General features: G+C 36.3%; 1 long non-coding RNA gene across 1 annotated transcript; it reads left to right on the top strand.

Annotated features, from left to right (window-relative positions):
• The first annotated feature begins 1,436 nt into the window (after positions 1–1,436).
• LOC138106406 (uncharacterized) lies at positions 1,437–7,621 on the top strand. Its single transcript, XR_011148983.1, has 3 exons — positions 1,437–1,571; positions 4,888–5,006; positions 6,653–7,621. It is a non-coding gene; the product is annotated as an uncharacterized lncRNA (long non-coding RNA).
• Positions 7,622–16,589: the final 8,968 nt, after the last annotated feature.

The following is a 16,589-nucleotide window of genomic DNA, read 5'->3' as shown; positions in this document are numbered from 1 at the left end:
CAATAAGTAGCAAATACATATTTTGTGTTCTCCATTGTTTCAGGACAAAATTTGAACCAAAGTCATGACAACATTTCTAATGGACACAATGAGGCAATTATCTTGATCAGGGCAGGACCTTGTAGATACCTGTGTGTTTTCCTTCCCTTTGTAACTATGCAGATGGAAGAAACACAACTCAGTGGGATTTTTTGCCCTTCATCTCAAATTTTTCTACTGTAGACAGAGCAGAATAAAGAAAACTGCCAGTTTAGGATTTTAAGCCTAAAATAGTTACCATTCCTGATGGTTGGAAGTATGGTTACCTTAAAATCATGGCTGCAGGTCACCTGAACTGCTTTTATAAAATGAAAATAACAAGAATTTCAGATGCGTTTGTGCCATTTTACTCCTGTTATAGTTATTGATGCTCTGACTTTGCTGAGTTTGTTCCTTTAACATCTACATACATTCTATCCATAAGCAGCTGAATAGTCTCTACCCTGACATAATTCACACAGATGATGAATGGCATTAAACGTGGAGATGATGCTCTAGGTCCTTTAGACTTGTAGTGGATAGAACAACCTCCTGTGACCCTCTCCAAGCTTACTAAGGCTGCATTTTATAGATATATATATTTATGTATTTATATATATATACACACACACACATATATATGGATCAAACTATCATACAATGATTTATATTGCCGAACATTTAGTCAGATAAAACAGTAATTTCCTACACCAAGCTTTATGCAAACCCAGAGCAGAACTTTCCATAAATGAATAAACGCTTCTGGTTTAAGCCACAGTGTGTCACGGGGGAGGGAAAAAAAAAAGTTATATCCTTTTTGCTGTTGAGTTACTATTATTAAAACTATGCTTTTTATGTAGTTTCTTGGTATTCACATGGTGTAAGAACACCTAATATTGGTAGTATTTGATATATTGCATTCATTTATTTGAGGTTCTTTCCCACTGATAATATATTTGCATGTATCCAAACAGCAGACATAATATGTGTTTTCTGAAATACTTGATAACGATGACATAACTTAAAGAATAAGCTTTGAACAGTACTCCCTATTCTAAGTCACCTGTGTTTTCTTTATGGAAAAAAACATTATTTTTGAGTAGCTAGGTAATTTCCATGTTTAAAAAGCACAGAAATCAGTGTTTCATCTAATAGTATTTCTCAGTCACTTCAATCTATTTAGTTTAACAGATGTACAGAGGCACACAGATGGAAACAACTCAATCTTTTTCAAGCTTGATGCTCAAGAAAATAATCAGGACAGCGAGCTGGTGGCACTATGCCTCTTCTTCTTTGTAACTGAAACTATTGCAATGATGATATGGGAAGAAAATGAGTATTTTTTTTAGAAAACTATGGGTTTCATGTTGGTTATCTAATATCCAACCTATGTCATTCCCAGAAATCACTCCAGTTCAAGAGAAGAAGTGGCTGTCCTATTTAACAGAGCATCATGCTGCTTCTGATGAAATTAATAGTTCATCCAAATGGCAGGTGCTGTTAGACCCTGAGCCTGGGTGCAGATGGAGGCTTGCATTCTGTGGTGGAATAAGGTGAGCTGCAACTCAATATAGTTTTCTCTCTTCTTCTATATTTATTTCCTATACTCCAGTTTACACTGGAAGGAGAAACATCAGTAGGCAGGAAAGTCAGTGTGTGCTGTGCATCAGGGTAGCTGACCTGCAGGATCAGTTACAAACTGCTCGAGACTGGTAGTCCAAATGAGGTCCAGGAAGAGATAGTAATGGATGTAAAGTCAATAGAAGATAATCAATGAAGGTTATTTCTGCAATTTCATCATACTTTTGTAAGAAGTGATAGGGTTCAAAATAAATCTCCGATGGTGCTCCTTGGTTTGATGAGCAGCCACCTGTACTGCCAGATGTACAGATCCTCAGGCTTTTCTACCTTTCAAGTCGGTATTCTGCAATCCAGTCACTCCAACCAGCAGTCAGGTAGCAAACATTCAGCATGGCTCACTCAGGAATTTCAGCTGGGATTTGGACCCTACAGGACTTTCCTTGAGGGAACTTGTCACAGCGTGTTTGTGCTGACACAGGGCTTTAGAAACAAAGTAATTTATATTACTTTTGCAAGGTGAAAAGCCTTTAGGAAAAGTAATAAGTAAATAAATCCTCTTTGTGAGCAAATCCCACCATTGAAAAGAAAGCAAACAAAAAATCATCCTGTTGTTTTGAACTGATATCAATGGCACATTTTTGATAACTACTTTCTTTTCAAGCTTCCAGCTAGTTGCAGGATTTTTGATGTTTGTGATTTCCTCAATCTGAGGATTACTGACTTATCTATGTTGTATTCCTGCCAGACACCCTTATCCCAATCAACCCAATATTCAAACACTTTTCTCTATAGCTTTGAAGAGGTAATTTGTACCAGTACTGGTATCATTACTGTACCTTTCTATCTCACGTTTTAAAGTCTCCCTTTATTGCTTTCTTTTATCTAATGCCTTGCTGTTGAGCAGACAGGCAACAAAACAAAGCCAAACACATTAGTCATTGAAAGTACCTCCCTCATCCCTCATCAGAATCTGTTTTGTTTCTTCTGCAGCTGTATATTACACAAAGACACATTCATGAAATCACACACAACTTTGGTTATTTTGAAGGCACGGGGAAAACAAGCAACAGGAGAAAAGCAAGTAGAAAATCCAGAAGTAGAAATATCGTCTTTAATTGATTTCATACTGAAATAAAATTATATTCTTCAAGAAAATGCCCAGGATGTCTAAACTGAATACTTGGGAAGTGATATGAGATGCAATGGAAACAAGTACTTTTTGTTTTAATAGTTCTTATGAAAATGCTTACGTGCAGTTTTACCTACTGTGACACTTACTGTGTTAGTAGACAAACACACAGTTGAAATTAATAGATATAAATCATTGTGACTTGTAAACACAATGGAAAATTGCAGTTTTAGTGTGTAAGTTGGGACATGTTCTTAAATATAGACTCTTATTTTTCTAGATGTGAAAAAAGAAAAGTGGGAGAGAATAAGAAAAATTATTTATTTGGTTTGAATGGAAACAGCCATAATTCAGACTTGCTAGGAAAAAATGAACATTTCCACATCTTTAAGTTTATTCTACAGAAGAAAATCCCTTCATTTGAGCATGGTTTAAGGTTTCTAGTCTTTGGAGTAAACTCTTTAAAAAGCACTGCACTCTTTCTTTCTTTTTTCAATGTCAACTGAAACAAAGTCAGGATTAGTGCTCAGTGGATTTTCTGAAATAAGTGAATCTCATACATAAATAAACGTTTTGGATCCAGTTCTACTCAAAATGGATATAAATTTGCTTTTTGCCCTGGGTTTATGTGGTACCATGCGCAATGACTACAACACAATTCAGGCTCAGATTTTGAATGGAATCTCAGGCACATGTCCCTCGCGCTAATTATTTCAATTGAAGGTATCCAGATTAAATAAATAGACATCATTTTATATTCTGCATAATAATTGATACACAGATTTGAATTATCCTAAGAATCTGGGCCTTGAAAAGTCAGAATTAAATTGAACATCCTGCCTAAAATCTAACAGTTATGGAATACCTTACATTCCTTAGTATACCATATTACAAATACAAGCACAATTAGCAACAATACAGGTATTTACAAGATCACAACCCAGTAGCAATATATTGATACTCAGTTATCATATTTCTTCTGAAGAGCTCTTGTTACTGTCTGGAAAACAATACAAAACAGAAGAGCTCCCAGGAAAGCGTTGTTAAGGAATCATTGCTCTCACATGGTTATGTCGCAAGCAAGCATACAGATAACAACAGCACTAATTTAAAAAACTATTGAGCAGGTCCCAAAGCATAAGCATGCTGCATAAACCCTGGTTAGGCAAAACCCCAAGTCACACCTGTTTTCTTTCATTCCATATTTCCATCCTGGATGGAAACAAAGTCAGTGCTCCCTCTCAGTTCTCCTGATAAGACCTCCAGGAATCAGGTGTTCCAAGCTCAACAGAGGCAATGAGAAAGCATGAGGGTCTAGAGTTGTTGTAAGCAACTTCAGAGGGCAACCACAACAGGAAGTTCACATCTATCTTTTCAAGCACCATAGGAATAATTTAAAAACTTCTCCAACAGTAAGCTAAGATTCACAAGTCTGTATCGCTTTAGTCTTAGGAGAAGTTCCGATGGCTCGGGTTCTGCAAGCAGCGCAGTTATTACCAGCTGCTTGTTCACCTCAGTTTGTGAAGAAAGCTAGAGATCATTATTAATGCCCCTGTGAATTTGTTTTAAATATGATACAACTAACTAGTTACAAAATAAAAAGTTACAAAAATGAAGAGAGAGAAAAACCCTAAAATATAGTGTCTGGGTAATGTTATCCTCATGGAATCGGGCTATATGGTGGGAATGGGCCTATAAATATTAATTGAAAGAAATAAAACAATAGATAAATAAATCTAATATAATGTGTAAATAAGTATAGTATACGTCAATAAATTGGAAAGAGTAGCCTGGAAACAGCACACACACAGGAGAACTGATCTAAAGCTTGGAGGCAATGAAGTCGAAGAGAGGTTAATCTGATCGTGCAGCAATCCTTATGACCTCTTTATGTTGATAGGATCATTCCTCTTAAGGGGAATTAAAACTTATGAAGGAATAAATATGCTAAATTGTGCTGAGATGAAAATGCTTATCAAATTATATACTGCTGAAAATAGCTGTGCTGTGAAGGCTGCCCATGAGACAGCGCTTGCCATCACTGCTTCACTACCTGCTTCTGAAGGCAAGGTGCAGATTTTGAAGAACCTGCTTCTGCAGGAATCTATTGATTTGCCCAGTGTTGCTTCATTACTTCAGCAGTCTTCTCTCTTCTCCAGCATTTAGCAGAACACCACAAGGAACCTACGGTTTACATTTGCTTCAACTAAAAGTAATGCTAATGAAATATCAACCAGCTTCCATTCATGACTGGTCTAATTTTGGCAGACTGAAATGAGTAAGTGCTATTATATTTTTTGAATCACAGTTCATTCAGAGACCTGGATGTTTCAAGAAAAATTTGAGCTAAGATGCCTATCATTTAACATTTTGAAAGAAATCGAACAAACCCAGAATTTCTGACACGGATTGTAAACACAATATTGTGTGCAGTGTGTATAAACACTTAATTAAGGTTAAAAAGCGCAATCAACTTTCATGTTTTGAATCATCTGTAAGTCAAAAGACATTTTTACAAGGACAGCAAACGGACTGAATAAAAGGGAAAATAGATTTAATAAAAATGCCTAAGAAAATATTTTTCTTTAATTACAAAGCATTACTGTTAACAACATTCACTTCAAGCTTTTACCTCATTGCAATTTTGTCTTCCTTTGGACACAAGTAATCAAATTGCCTCAGCATAATTTAATTCTTTTGGGCATAATAAGCTTAATGCTTTACATAGCAGTGCTAAACCTAACAACTGTACAGAGTCCTGTAAATGCAAAGAGCAATTTGTCATTGCATAAACCACTGTGCACAATTACCCCAGTTTAGACAAAGCCATAAACTACTTCAAGCAAGATTTCAGAGGTGTCAGCACCTGGCACAACATAAAACTATTTGTGCAAGAGAACTTTCCAGCCACTAAAGATGTAGTTACAAAGCATGGATGCATTTTTTTTTCATTTTGCAAGACTCCACATTGTAGCACAGTATGCACTGCACTCTACACACACTAAATGCACAGATGCAGTTTCAGAAATATTTTAATTAAAATGAGTTATCAATTACTTGAAAATAATTGCCCTCAAATATTTCCTTACTCTTTTCCCAGCTGTGAAAATTGCTGAGTAAAAATGTTTCCTGGGAGCAAGATGGGGGAAGGAAGACACCTCGTAGACTCTTTTTATTATAATGCTGAAAGCTATGTCTGTAGGTGGTATGTGATATATAAAAAGACAAAGTATCAGTAGGTCTGATTATCTTTTTTTTTAAAACCTGAGGTGACTTCTGAGTATATAGACAAATCTCCTATGGAAAAGCAGACAACCTTCTATGTATAATATAGAAAAATATTTAGTATAAAATATATTTTTAAAATCTTGTTTAACCATAAGCATCAATATTTGCGTTGATATCATATAATTAAATTAGCTATTTCTTTTGGAGTATAGCTACTATTATTAAGATACATTCACAATATCTTTTATATCCAAACTTGTTTTCCTAAATGGTTTTCCTAAATTTCCTCAAATTGAGAGTCCCCTCTTGTCTCCTACTTTAAAAGATCAGTTCTGGCAGAACTATTTAAAATATCAATTGAAAAAAAACTTGCTTCTTATGCTGGCTGTAGACATAATATTTGGACTATTGGAAACAAAGGTAAAATATGTGTTCCAGTTCATCTTCTGTGGTATTTGCTGTTGGATTTTTTTTAAATTAAAAAATGCCTTAAAAACCAAACCAAAACAAGTAAAAAAAAAAAAAACAAAACAAACAAACAAAAAAGCTTTCTTTGTTTGTTTTATGCAAGAGAAAATACCAGAGTTCTGAACAGACCTCAGCATTTCAAGGCTTGGTACCATGAGGTAGTCACATAATTTTGTGTGTGTGAATTATTCTGCAGAAATTTGAAATTCATTTGTATGTTTTTCATAGTTATGCAACTTGCTGAACTGATATTTGAAGAATACGTGTGGCTTATATTGTCTTCAGTTTTGGGGAAAACTTCTGGATTCCCTCAACTCACAAAAGAAGAAACCTTTTGATTTGTTTCGATGGTATGACCAGCTTCAGCCACTTGCCATCTCCAAGCAGGACACCAGTTGTGTCTCCTCTGTTGCTTTTGCAATAATTGGACACTAAATTTAACCTGCACAGGAAATATTAAGCTTCAAGGTGCTTCCAGGGAGAGAAACAGAAATGGATCCCTCTTTACATTATGCACTTGGGGAGATACTGAATGAAGGCATCAACCAAAATATAGTGCTATGAACACTGTAAGGGTGTAAGGATAATGTCACACATATCAGCTTTCTTGAGGATTAAGGTAAAAGAAGGCTTGTACCATAATGAAAAATTGCCTCTTCTTCAAAGAGACACAGTCCCACTTTAATAGTCATGATAACACTTCTGTGTTTCATGTACATGGTTCTTTATGTCAAGCAAGTGCTTCTGGTTATTCTAGGACTTCAGTTTTCTTAACTGCTTTACTTAGAAAGAAGACTGAAAATTTTTTTTTGTTAAAAATGGGACTATAAATAATCATTCCTGTATTCAGCTTGATACATATGTTCATTCTATCATTTTTACCAAAACAAGGGAAACCAAACAAAGATTTGGTGAAAAAAATGAAAAGAGGAAGAATAGTGAGGTAAAGTGTTTCCTGGACTTCATCAGACTTCTTTATTCTCAGAATTTCTATGTCTTTTTCACACAGAATCTATAGCACAGAATCACACTGACAGTGCTGACAAGTCAACTCTGTTCAGGTTTACTTCCCTTTTCCCTTTAACATAATAAAAATGGTAACAAGAGCAGCAAAGATGTTGCAGTCTTCTATCTTCACAAGAAATTGAACCAATATTTGGTGTGTAAAAAATAAAAAGTTGACAGTGCACTTTTAAATTATAGTTGTAGTTTTTTCTTAAAACTAACTTTGAAAAGACCTGTACTATTTCTTCACAAGTGGTTCATGAAGGCCTTTTTTTGTTTGTTTTAATTTTTTTTGGTGCAGCAAGATGAAAAAGCTATTTAGAAAAATGGGAAAAGATGGAAAATTAAGATCCAAACCTGAGATTGAAACACTCTCAGGATTTGCACACATTCAAATCCAGACATGAAAACATCTGTATGTCTACTGCCTCTGACCTAAAAACTCACACCAAAAAACCTGGTGGGCTTTTTGGCTAAGGCCTGTCTGTATTTAATAATCTTTATTATAGGTTTGAGAATCTAAATTATTAACCTCTTTTCTTTGCAGGAGATCTTTCTAAAGTTGTGAATGTCAACAGTACCTCCATTCAGGAATACTGATCATATACACACTTACCTCTGAGAAAAAAAAAGAAACATAATAAAAAAACCCAACACCCCCACGTGGACTTACACTCTTAGATGGGGATGGATTTCAAAATACTCTCAGGAGTTTCTCCAGCAGATGAAATGTCTCAGTGAGTGTGTTATTTAGCTTGTCCATCATGCCTGGGAATACGTAAAACAGAAAATATTATTTCTTTAGCCACCACCCAGGAACATTCTGTATTTTCAGTAGAAATACAAAGAGCAGGTAAATTCTCTCTTCTCATCTGTGTCTGAAACACATGGATGTAGTTGCCCTGCAGGGCTGGGAGGGAGAAGATTTGACAGCTGTTACCATCCCATTAACACTGAGGAAGCTGGACCCTAAAGCAGAAGAGTCAGCATATAAACTAAAGGAATTTTATTAGATCATTTTATTTAGAAACAGAAAGGGCTGATTATAGATTAGAATATCCAACTCTTTGTTAATGCATTGCATCAGATAAAAAATAAGATATCTATAATAACTCTAAATACATTTACAACAGGAAGAGTCTCCTGTAAAATTAATTGAAATGCAGATGAAAATTAACAATAGTAGTTTTGGCAACCTCTACCCTTATCCTTATTTTAGGGATTATTCAATGATTTACCCAACACAGGTGTGTATGTACATCACGTATGGGATTTCTGTATGGGCTTTTCACTAAATGAATACTGTCAAATATGATATTCAGGCCTTTATTCCATCCTTCTGTGTTGTTCCTGTTACTGGAACAATGGGAGGGATGGCCAGCTCCCCAACATCTTGCTGTAATCATCACTTCTCAAGAGAAAGCAGCTCCCTGCAAATCAGAAGTATTCACTCCTCAGGTGCTTTCCCACAAAATCCTTCAGATGGGAGGCTTAAAGTAAGCCCTTAAAGGGATCAGATTGTGCTCCTGGGGAGTAGTTGCTTTTGTGTTCTCTTCTTTTTCTGAGAAAAGGATCAGCAAAACATCTGCTGTAGGATATGAAGCAGTTAGAAAAAGAGGCTTTTGAAAGGCCTAAAGAAGAATGAGGGAAAAGATGAATCCTAGAAAATTGATGAGCAGTATTAATATCCTACTTGATTGTAGTTTTGTAAACTACAAAATATACTTCTGTCATATCTACCATTATTACATACAAAAATATAATCAATTGTAGCTTACTGCAAAGGAGATAGTAAAAATTCTAGCATTTACAGTTGTTTGAGAAACCTTGAGTCCTCTTTCTTCTGTAATTCTTGAGAGATCAGAATAAACATAGAGTGCTATGGAATAAGATTGCCCATGATCATGTGATTGAGAGCAGTATTGTAATAGGTATACACAAATGCAGCAAAACACTACTGATATCTTCTCCTGCACTATAGAGTTTGTCCTCTAGACTCAGTAGTGTATAGTATTTTTCACTAAGCAGTCCTATCTTCATATTTTTCAGTTCTATGACTTATAATGTGTAGGACGGCCCTCAAGATGTCAGCTGTAAAACACCTTGGCTATGGAAATTGGAATTTGAGACTGTGCTGTAGCTTTATGCATTTTTCATCTCCTGAGATAAAACGTCAAAGGGCCAAGAAAGTAATTTCCGTGAACTACACCTACACTATCATATGGGTTTAAGTAATATCTGGGAAAAAAAACAATAAAGGAACCTTGTTTAGGGTGTAAAAGCAGTTGTTGAAATGTAGGTCTCATAGATTATGGAAGCAGCACTCTGGCTCTGCAGTAGATTCTCAGTTCCACAGTTGCCTACTGCTACTAAGGTTTGGTCGTTCAGCTTTAGAAATTCCAGGAAAAATACATGAGAAAGGGATTGAGAATTTTTTGAAAGTTTTGTGACAGTAGTCACTGGTGCCTTGAGTGTTTCCAGTAACAACTGCCCTGAGGTAACAGCACAATCAGCAGCTATGAAGTCCAAAAATTAGAAATTGGTTTGGCATAGAAATCAATAATTTTGAGGAAAGGAGCCAGCTGAAGAGTACTTCATGCATCTGGCATCTGGTGAATAGCTGCTCTGTACAGCATGGAAGGATATTGTAGGAAAATATTTGAAACAAACTGGAAACAAGTAGCTTAAAACAAGCCTTCTGGGGACTGGGAAATATTCTGTGTTGATAACAATATGGAAAAGATAAAATATGAGCCTCCTGGGAAAAGGGTGAACCACAAAAGAGGCATGACTTGTAATATGACTGAAGTATATATGACTGAATATATACCCTAAGTATCATTTTCCAAAACCTTAGTTTACAGAGAAGATAAAACCATTTTTCTTAGAAATGAAAACAACTGAGATTATTAATATATAATTTATTATATGATGAATTAAAAAAAATTCTTTTAAATTTTCTAGAAATACTAATATTAATCTGTCAGTTCTTAAAATAGGCCATTTTCAGTGTGGGAAACATGGAACTGGGATCTACAATATTAAAGCAGCTCTGAATAATGATTTAATACAGGGCTTAGTCTAGTGTTAGATGAAAGAAGGCTGTGAATAAACTAATGTTCTTTAAACCCTAGTGGGATTAAGGCAGCAACATGATGCAATTTGATTATTCTTTCCAATAAGAAGCTGAAAGCATTTGGTTTCCACTGCCATAAAGAATCACTCTTTTCCAAGCATTTTTTATTTTGATGGGATATCCAATATGACATTATGTGGATCAGCTTAAAGGCAGTTATGTTTGATTATTTTCCTCTCTTTGTTTATTATGTTCCTACTGTTATTTTAAATAAAAGGATCTCTGCAATTCTGAGGCAAACAGGTTCAAAAGCTATAATTAACAAACTCTAGACATGGGCGACTCTGAATGTATACAAATACAAAAGAAGTCTTGGGCCAAATCTGAGCATGATGAGTAAATTATTCTAAGAACCATCACTGAAGTGTCATCAGCAATGCCAGGAACAAATTATAAATTGGAAACATGACTTTATATCTTCCCAACTGCAGGCACTGAAAATTTGCCCAGCCTGACTTAATTTTAATTGTGAGCTCTTAAATCTCTGTTAGAGAACCTTTGACCTCAGGCACGAGACTAGGCCCACAATTCCCTTTTGAAAGTCCTGTGGCCACATTGGGTTTGGGTTGCTTCTGCCACCACATGGTAAGAGGTGCAGCACCTGCTAAATGAGTCTGCAAGGTTCCTTTGACCTCTAGCAGGAGCAAGTTCTCTACCCTCCTTCATTTCAGCTCTTTCTTCAGCTCAGTGTCTGATTTTAATGTTAGTCTTTTAAACAAATGGTCACCCATTTTCTTGAGCTCATCATGAAAATGTCTGCTTCATTCATCAGTGGGCTCTGAGCATTAGCACATCAACATTGCCCTGGATAGGTGCTAGTATTCATCTTGGAAGTCCACCTATCTGCCAAAAAGAGAATGTGTCATTTCTATTTTGCCAGATTACAAATCAGTGGCTTCACATAGACAAGAAACAAAAAAAATCAAAATAGAACGACGGTGTGGGAGATAGTCTTATTCAGACATTCCCCAAATGCACAGCTTCTGTAAAGGTTGAAGGAACTCCAAGATGTCCCTGAAGTGCAAACTTTTTCTAGTGGCAAAGAAATAAGGAATTTTGCCTTGGGACATTGCAGTATAAAGGGCCAGGTCAAAAGATTCAGAGAGCAGAGCTTTTTGCTACTTTCAAGTTGTCAGGTTTAGTTTGTGCTAAAAGGCACTGTGGTCCCTGCTGAAAGGTAAGAAGCTGTTTAGACTTCACGGAGAAAAGAAAATACCCTTCATTGAGGTTTATGAGATATTTCCTGCAGTTCGAATCCTTCACAGTCCAGAAACCTCGTTTACCTGCCCTTGCTCCCAGGCAAGCTCCTTGTGCTGGGGACTCCATTGGCTTCCTGAGGGGGAAAGTCAGACCTCTCCCTTCATCTTCTGGAAGCCTACCTAAGTGTTGAGGGAATTCTTCCTTCACCTCTCCAATTACTCACAGTTTTGCCAGACTTGGTAAGTAAGAGCAGCATTTATCTCTAAAATTTCCTTCTTTAAAACAGTGTTTACAAAAACAATTTTGGGGGGAAGCGTGGTTATTATTGTTACTTTAAAATTTATACTTGAGTGGATGTATAGTGAGCAGAAAATTAGTCTTTTAAGGCAAATTTACATTCAGTGACACCATATTGACACTGAGGTCTGCTATATTGCAGCAAAACACTTTTGTTTTGGTGTTAACATTTCAATTTTACATTCTTGATAGGCTCTAAAATGTCTCTAAAAGGGTGGCTGACACCACCACCCCTCCTTTCCTTTTTATACACCCCTGCCACTGCAGTGTGTGTTTGGCTGGATATATTTCAGACCAAAGCAACCTAGTAACGCTTTAAGTGTTACTATTGTGTTCTGCTCATCCCTCTAATTTACACAGGTGTTTTTTCCTTGCCATTTTTGACAGTTAAATACTTAGACACTTAGCCCAGAAGTGAAAATTTCTTAGCATTTATACCACAGAGATATTAAACCACTTGTTAGACAAGACCTTTCTATATTTGTTAATCAGATAAAACAATGGAAATCCAACCACAACTGAAGAGCCACGTTTTTATTCTAGTACTGGGTATTCACGGATATAACCAAATAGTGAAATATAGAACTGAAACTACATCAATTGCTTCTGAAGGTGACAAAATCTTCAGTGTAATTTCTCCTCCCACTATATTTTTCTGTAGTCCTCTGTTTTAAGAGGCTTTTTGTCTCCACACAGAGACACTAATGAATCATTTTCCTTCACAGCCAGCCCCATAAAAAAAAAAAAAAAGGGGGAAATATTTTAAAATTTAATAACTGGAGTGTTAGCCTTCATGTTGCCATGGTTTAACCCCAGCCAGCAACTGACTACCGTGCAGCTGTTTGCTCAGCAGTCCCCACCCATCGTGGGATGGGAAGGAGAATCAGAAAAAGGTAATACCTGTGGTTTGAGGTAAGAACAGTTTAATAATTGAAATAAAATAAAATATAATAAGAATACAATAATAGTAATAGTAATAATAGTAATGGAAAGGGAGACAACAATTAGAGAGAAATAAAACCCAACGTAGATAAGAGATGCACAATACAATTGCTCACCACTTGCTGACCAATGCCCAGCTCATCCCTGAGCAGCTATCAGCCCCTCTCAGTCAACTCCCCCCAGTTTATATACTGGGAATGGTGTTCTACAGTATGGAACACCCCTTTGACTGGTTCGAGACAGCTGTCCTGGCTATGGTCCCTCCCAGCTTCTTGTGCACCTGCTTAACACAGAGCATGACACTGAAAGGCCTTGACTAAGGGCAAGCACTACTTAGCGACAACTAAATATGAGTGTGTTATCAGTTTTATCCTTATACCTAATGAAAAAGTACAACACAGTAGTACTAGTTACTTGGAAGAAAATTAACTCTATCCCAGCTGAAACCAGGACTAGTTTGTACAAACAAGGAAACTTGACTTCTTGAAATGTCACCAGTGACAAAAGTTCCATAAAGGGCTTTGAATCAGGTCACAGTTGCATACAGACACAGTGTACATTGTGCTGATCAGACTGTCAGTTCCCTATCCAAGGGAGCCTCCCTCTAAAGAGCATCTGATCAATTCCATGCAAGAGCAGTCCCATTGAGGTAAGTGGAATATATGATTTTCAAGCTTAGCTCAGTTTATTAAAATGTCAGAGAACAGGGTAACACCCATTTTCACTCCATGACTTCTTTCTTCAAGCATCTCAAATCAAAAGCATTCTTTTAGTGCTGGCTAATATCAAGAAAACATATAGGATACGCCTATAAACTGTGCAAAATTGAGCTCCATTTCTAACTGTGAAAAGAGAAAGAAGTCCAAAGAATAGTAGTTAGAGAAAATCACGGAACACCACCACTGAGGAAAGTTATAACCAATGATTAAATACTATTTCTTAGAGTCACAGCTGAATACTTCAGTCTTTGAATACCATGCTGCTTATCAAACATAATGCATATTTCTGCTTTTTCATAGTAGGAAGTAGCCAAAGGAAAAAAATCAGTCTAGAAGGAGATAAAACATCTGTTACATTAACTACTTCACTGTGGGAATATATTTTCACATGTTTTAAAGAACCAGCCAGGATATAATGAGCACATATTTAATATACCATATTCTCTACAATCTAGAATGCAGTTTAATTTTAATAACTAAGAAGTGAATTTGAGCTCTTCTAGGGACAAGTGAGCATACTATATGTAACATTGATTTTAAAAACTTCTATAAATGAGTAAAGGACTCTTTTCAGACACTCTATTTTTCTCTCTCTTCTTGTTAAAGAAGTGTAACTTTTTCCCATGTTGCAGAACATCATCATGATACTGGGGAAAATTTATTTTCAATTATGTTTTCTATGATATATTTAGCATGGAGAGCATGTACACCTGAGGCATTCGGGATGGGAGGGATTGTGAAGATCTGTGAAATTTCTGTTAAGTGTGTAAGGGTGAAGAAACAGCAGAAAAGAGAAGCCTGAGTATGAAATTACCTCTGTAAGTTGACTGGATGAGTACTTATTTATTTGGCGTGATGTGTGAGGCAAATATTGCAGTATTATCCCTCTGGTCTTGATAATTGCAGTGGAGTTCCTTGGGATATCTAACAAAGCAGATGAAATGCTGGCCTTAGGGTTTGCTGATCAATAGTTATACACAGAAAAGTTTATAATATGCTAGGAACAAGCACACTACTTATTTTTTTTCTGAGAATTCACACGGGCTTGGTCACACAAAGAGCTTCAAGGGGGCCACTTAAATACGAGGATGGATTTCCTAGAGATCTGCTTTTGTACCTTTTAAGGTTAGAAAATGTATAGACACAGCAGAAGAGTGGATTTATAAACGACTGACTGTTACTGGCTGGGACTATCACAATCTGCTGTAGGCCTATTGCTGTTGTCTCTATTCAGGGCCACAGAGAGGTATTTTACCCTTAGAGATGGCTAGGAAATGGTTAAGCATCTTCTGGTGTGGTTTTTTTGGCAGGAAGATAAAGGTCTTAAAAAAAATTTAAGTTTTTCCTGTCTTTCTTTTCACTTTCACTATGCAAGAAGATTTTTATACGCCTTTTGATTAAATAAGATTTGGTTAAAATAAATAGCTCAACAGCTCTTTAACACTTTAAATATCTACAGTGAATAAAGGTATATAATTCCAGAAAATTTAGACAGATTTTCTTAGACTATAACCACTTCAGAGAAGCAAATCTCTTCCTCTCCTCATTACCAGCCGGGTTATATCTGGTGCTTTCCCTACTGCAGTTTAACATATCATCAAAGCCAAAACACTCAGGTTTCATTGGAACAAATTATAATCTGAAAGCAACTTATTATGCTTTCTACCCTCCCACATGATACCCATTTATATCTGTGACATTAAAATAAAGTATCAATCATTTAGAGGAAGCAATGTATGTCCCTAAGGACCATATGTGTATGTAGAACCATAGAATACCAGGTTGGAAGGTGACCTCACAGGTCATCTATTCCAGCCTTTCTCAGCAATAAGAAACCTGTGGGTAAGAAGTGGTATAGTCACACTGGCATTCTGTAATGGCTTTCTGGTGTCCACTGTGCTGCAGTAAAAACCCTCTGCAGCACCACTGCAGTCAGGATTTCCAGCAGGGTTAGTGTCCTCCAGCAGTACCTCTTGACTGCGATGAGAGCTGGAGGCTCATTGTTATCCATAAAACCGGTGTTACAGAGGAGAGTGGTACACACTCCTATACAGGGTTTGCATATCTTGTGGATGAATGCAGAGCTCATTCTTTCCTGTTCATCCACATTTGCCAGCTAAAAAAACCACAGAAATGGTTTTTTTCTGTGGGTCTGTCAGTGTTGTGCTGCACTGTTTACGCACTGAAAACAGAAGTGAAATATAACCTGTTTCTTACTTTATAGACATTTTTAGACAATTTTTTTCTGGCAACTCAAAATTAGTACTGAAATAGAGAATAAAAACATTCTGGGGTTATTTCTGTTTCATCCAAAACTCTGGCAAAGCCCTTAACTGAAAAAATAACAAAAGATTTTTGAGCAGCTGATGAAATCAAATATTGTAACACAAGAAAGAAAGCCATAAGTTTTGTCTTTTTAAAATTCTTCCTCACATAATTACTAAAAATGCTTGACAACAGAGTATTAATGATTTCATTACATATGTTTCCCTAAATGCAAACATTTGAAGTTGCTGAAGATATACAAATACACAATGATCCCATTAAGGCAACCAGAACTTCAAAAACCTCGGGTTTCCTGCTGATCACAAAATATTAGCTTTTATTAGATACACAACTTACTGGTAGACTTGGTGGTGCTGGGTTAACAGTTGGACATAATGATCTTAAAGATCTTTTTCAACCTAAATGATTCTCTGTTTAAATGAAAATTCTCACAGCAAAATTTTGTAGAATTCCAGTTTCCTTCCATATTCCAATACACAATGACAACATTGTCTTGGCCACAGAGGGACTCCCATCCATATGCACCACTCTGTAGTGTGAGCATAGTGCCATTCTCCAGAAAGGTAATATTGAACCATAG

This window comes from Aphelocoma coerulescens, chromosome 2 (assembly GCF_041296385.1).
Source record: "Aphelocoma coerulescens isolate FSJ_1873_10779 chromosome 2, UR_Acoe_1.0, whole genome shotgun sequence".
NCBI lineage: Eukaryota > Metazoa > Chordata > Aves > Passeriformes > Corvidae > Aphelocoma > Aphelocoma coerulescens.
This window is presented reverse-complemented; position numbering and strand designations above follow the sequence as displayed.